Below are 6,000 nucleotides of genomic sequence, written 5' to 3'. Positions count from 1 at the left end.
GTCTCCTTCTGACTAAGTGTCAGCGCAAAGACTCTGGAGAGATAAAAATCAAAATCAAGAATGAATTTGCCACTGTAGAGGCAACTTCAAAACTTACAGTACTTGTTATGTATTGCATACAACTGCAAAAAATGATCTGTGAAAGCATATTTTAGAAGAATATTAAATGCACATGCAACTGTCAAAGCAATCTGTCTGTATTTTATTTATAGTTGTAGCATACATCTCTAACAATGCTATAGCTGTTTACATGCCAATTAAAGAATCATCTCTTAAAATATGAAAACTACAATAAGAAGAAAAAATCTGAGACTAACTGACCTCAATTATTTGGTTGTTAGATGACTAATTAACTATTCTACCATTGTGACATATCAGTAGGTAGAGTATCAGAATATATCTTATTTTACCAAAAGCATATTTACACGTGACAAAATATTAACACATTTTTGTATAATATATCAGGACTGAGCATTTGTTTTATTTTATCCACAGGCTTCTCCTTTACCAGACATAATATGGCTAAAGGATGGTGCTCCTGTAGCCAAACATGTCACAATCACTGATTTTGAAAAAGGTTCTCAGCTATTAATTTACACATCAGAGCTGTCTGACACTGGCATTTATAATGTCAATGTAAAGAATGGTGGGACAGGACACCTTCACCATTGAAATAAGTGTCACTGGTAACCAAACTCCTTAAATTTCTTACCTAATGTTAAGGACATATTTTAGTAATATTTCTAAATAGTATTTTATTTTTAATTGTAACAATGCATAAGATGAATGTAAAAATAAAAATACATTTAATTTTTATCTGAATATCAAAACCCATGGTATGGTTCTAACTCTACAGAATGATTTTAGATAATATAGTGATTCTATATACGTACCTGTTTATTTTTCATCTTCAGATGATCCCAAGCCTCCAGGTTCCGTAGAACTGGAACAGTGTGTCCAAGGTACTGTGACTCTATCATGGACTCCTTCTCCCGATGAGAAACAAGACAACCATCTGCATTACATGGTGATGAAGCGGGACTCTGTCAAGCAAACATGGCGTACAGTGGCTGACCACTTGTTCAACAACAAATGCACAGTCATTAACATCTTGTCTGGAAGAGAGTACAATTTCAGAGTGTTTGCCAAGAATGATATAGGCCTCTCGGAGCCCTCAGTGTCTCCAGTTTGGGGAACCACCAAAAAAAGAGGTTTGTTGATGACTGTGTTGAATTTTTGTTTTGTTTATTTAAAATATATTTTTAAAATCATATTTATTTGTATATTTTCCAGTATTCTAAATGTTTAATATAAAATAAAATATATTAATTCATATATATATATATATATATATATATATATATATATATATATATATATATATACAGTGCCCTCCACAAGTATTGGAACAGTAAAGACAAAATTGCTCTGTTGGCTGTGGAGTCAAGACATTTGCAAATATGATTAAAAGATGAACATTTAGACAAAACTACAGAATGTTACATTTTATTATTAGCCGTTTCAACATATGTTTTACCAAATAAAAAGAACAGCACTTTTAGAGTTCATCCCACTCATTGATGTGAGCATAAGTATTGGGACAGTTGAACATAAGGCTGATTAAAAGCTATTATTTAGTTGCAGATCCCTTGCGCACAATCACAGCAGTGAGTCTGTGACCCATAGACATCACCAGACTCTTGGTCTCATCCTTTGAAATGTTTTCCCCAGCCTTTAATGCAGCCAATTCCAATTATTGCTTGTTTTGGGGAGTTTCTGCCTTTACTCTCCTCTTCAGCTGGAGAAATTCATGTTCAGTCGGATTTAAATCTGGAGATTGACTTGGGCAATCTAAGACTTTCCATTTCTTTGCACTTATAAATTCCTTGACTGAACGTCCAGGCTGTTTTGGGTCATTGTCCTGATGCAATATGAAGCACTTACCAATGCATCTTGTGGCATTTTCTTGAATATTGGTAGGCAAGATGGTTTTGGTGGACCCTTGCAAATTCATTCTGCTACTGTCATCATACATTAAGTCATCAGTAAAGTTGAGAGGGCCTGTTCCAGAGACAGCCATGCATGCCCATGCCACGACACCACCTCCACCATGCTTTACAGATGAGGCTGTCTGCTTGGGATCATTGCAGTTCCCTTTTTTCTCCACATTTTTGCTTTCCCATCACTTATAATTTATAAAGGTTCATCTTTGTCTCATCGGCCCATAAACACAGTTCCAAAACTCTTCTGGCTCACCTTTGTGCTTTTTTGCAAACTCTAATCTTTCCTTTCTGTTTTTGCTGCTGGTCACTGGTCAGAGGTTTGCATCTTGCTGTGTAGCATCTGTAATTCTGTGTCAAAGTTTCCTGAGGACAGTAAATTGTCAGAGAATCACCCCAGCTTTCTGGAAGTTGTTAGTGATTTTACAGACACATCTTTTAGGATTCATTTTCACAGCTTTTATGATTTGTCTGTCATCAACTACTGATCAGGTCGTTGTTGGTTTCCAAACTCTTGATTTCTCCATGCCCTTTGTTTTTGCTAGAGCTCTAACTGACTTCCTCTTTTCTTTTAGCATCCAAATTGTTTACTTTTCTCTCAAAGTCAACTCCCTCGTCTTCATCCTGGTTTGTGTGTGTCATCATCGAATGCAAGATTCAGAATGCAGAAGTAATGCATATAACTGATACGACACATTCCCTGCTTTTAATATCTGAAGAATTAATGCAACAGGACACAGCTGATCACTTAGAAAGACCTGTGAGGCAACTGTTCCAATACTTATGCTCACATCAGATAGAGGATGAACCTCTAAAAGTGCTGAACTTCTTAGCTGGTAAAACATCTATGTGTTGAATCACCCAATAATAAAAATGTGACATTCTGTAGTTTTGTCTCATATTCATCTTTTAATCATATTTCTAAATGTCTTGACTCCACAGTCGACAGAGCAATTTTGTCTTTACTGTTCCAACACTTTTGGAGGGCACTGTATATATATATATATATATATATATATATATATATATATATATATATATATATATTAAAAAGAGCAGATTAAAATCTATTTTAAGCAGCACTAATTGTTTTATTTTTACTACAGATTTTAAATGTATAGTTCACCTAAAAATTTACTCACCCTCAGGTTGTTCAAACCTGTAGTTTCTTTCTTCTGTTGAACTCAAAAGAAGATATGTTGGTAGTGCTGCTTGTAGCCATTGACTTTCATAGTATGGAGAAGAAAAAAAAATACTATGGAAGTCAATGGCTACCATCAACTGTTTGGTTACCAACATTCTTTGAAATATCATCTTTTGTGTTCAACAGAGGGAAGAAACTCACATAGGTTTGGAACAAGTCAATGACGGTGGATTTTTCATTTTTGATTGAACTGTACCCTTTTGACTGCATTGCCTCGAGGACATTTAAATGTCAAATATATTCATACAAATTTCAATCTAACATCTTGTTAGTGATGAAAAATAATCCATAGTCTCATTATGCACCAACTACCCAAATAAATATGCCTGAAAACAAATTATGTTTGGAAAATCAATGGTCTCGACTGCATTACAACAAGCGGTGCGATGGTCTAGGCTACTTGCCATTTAACAGACAACCTTTCCCAAAGCAATTTACAGAACACTAATTGCAGTGAGTCGCTTCGAGAAGCCAGAGATAAGTGTCTTTCTCAAGGGCGCAGTGATGATAGAAGATCTATGAAACTCTATTTATGGGTTACCCTTATCCAGGTTTATACTTTTGGGATTTGTGATGCTGTGCCTGACACATAATGTGAGGTGACCAAAAATGTACATTACTACAACTAAATACATTTTTTATTTTTTTTTCAATTTTTCATCTTTCAGAAACATTCACATATAGCATGCCTGTATCAAAGACCCTCGACTTCCAGGCAGCCTCCAAATGTATTGTCCCTTTGAAACTTCACGCTGCTCCGCCAGGTTATGAGTGCTACATGAGCTGTGCTGTGACAGGCAATCCAACTCCACATATTACCTGGCACCATAATAATGTCAGCCTTAACTCAAACCCCAACTACTACATCACAAACGTGTGTGGTGTTTGTTCACTGCTTATCCTGAGGGTTGGACCCAAAAACATGGGAGAGTACAAGGTTGTAGCCGAAAGCCTTCTAGGTCATGATGAGTGCTCCACCAAACTTATAGTCAAAGGTATGTCTTCTTTTGTAATATGAATTAACCTATTTTGGTTAATGTTTTAGATATGAGGTTTATATTTCATATGATTTTAACTTTTAAGCAACAACTACTACTTTTTTCTTGTCTTACAGAGAAAAAAGAAAAGACGACTTTAGACAACACCCATTTGTGATCATATTTCTTGAAAGTGACATAATTGATGTGATCTTAAATAAAAAGAAAATAAGAAAGAAAATAAAAACATATCTCAACATATATGTATTGAATGATCTGTCTGTATGTCTGTCTATCTATGTATCAGCTAAGAAGAATCATGTTTCGTTCCTTTAGGAGCATCAGGTTACTTTGAGATGTCTCAAAAACTAGAAGAGTTTTAGAGTCTGCAAAACAAAGTAAGATAAATAAAATTAAACTGCACAATGTTCTTAATATTTAAGCAAATTATTTTAGAATATAGAGGTCTACTGACCAAATCAGAATCAGAATGAGCTTTATTGGCCAGGTATGTTTACACATACAAGGAATTTGTTGTAGTGACAGAAGCTCTACAGTGCAACAGAGAGACAGCAACAGGACAGGACACAGATAATAAAATAATAATATACAAATAGACAATGTACAAAACAGCAAAAATACAATATATTATGTATATGCTTTATTTTTATTTTTTTTTAAAGACATTGTTAGATTCCAGAGTTTCCTGTCATAACTATGCAAAGATTTGATTTCAAAAACAGTATCATAGCTATTAAACTATTATGATTTTAAATATTTAACCTCAGAATGATCTCAAAGTAAGTCTGATTTTGTGGTGGCTGTGCTTCAAAGGGGACATCAGATGCCCATTTTCCACAAGTTGGTATGATTCTTTAGGGCAGGGATACTCAAATCTGGCACGCAAGATCCACTTTCCTCCAGAGTTTAGCTCTAACCCTAATCAAACACACCTGAGCATGCTAATCAATGTCTTCAGGATCATTAGACAATCTCAGGTAGGTGAGTTTAATCGGGGTTAGAGCTAAACTCTGCAGGAAAGTGGATCTCGCGAGCCAGATTTGAGTATCACTGCTTTAGGGTCTTCTTGAAATGGTCTAATGGTCGTGTAAAACAACACCCTTTTTACCTTGCCAAAAACAGCTCTGTTCACAGCGACTCGTTTCGGTGCATATCTCTTTACATGATAATGAGCTCTGCTCACCCCGCCCCTCTCTTCCATGGAAGAGCAAAGGCGCAAATAATCATTAAAAAAATATAAAGTGTGAGACTTACTACTTCTGGAGGTGCAGCTGGATTATGAACAATGGGTACTGATCCATGCTTGAGTTTTAACTTTTTAACAAAACTTGCCTTGAATTGTCCCTCATTCAGAAAGCAAAGGAGAAAATGATTTGCGCAGACATAAACGAATTTAGGAGTATTCGTTGGCGCATTACCATCAAACTGTGCCCTCAGTGGCTCTGATGTCTGGAGAAAATTAGGACTCTTATATTCTTCTACATCTAACAACAAAACAGCTGCATTGCTTTCAACACATTGTTGTCGCTACAGCTGCTCAAGCGCAGAGAAAATGACAGACTTTGTACAACTGGCTGAGGTTGGAAATATGCTAATATGGGACAGTACATCAGAGGTTGTGGGAGGGGCCTGGGCAATATGACATCATATTGGCTTGATAACTGTTTAGGTTTTGGGGGTATTAAAAAAAATTATTTGTAGAGTGGTTGTGTCTACTCACTACTAAGACACATTTATATGCATCCGATGTCTCCTTTAAAATTAAAATATTACAATCTTCATTCAAGTGATGAAGGAT

The sequence above is a fragment of the Barbus barbus genome (assembly GCF_936440315.1).
Source record: "Barbus barbus genome assembly, chromosome: 13".
NCBI classification, from domain to species: Eukaryota; Metazoa; Chordata; class Actinopteri; order Cypriniformes; family Cyprinidae; genus Barbus; species Barbus barbus.
This window is presented reverse-complemented; position numbering follows the sequence as displayed.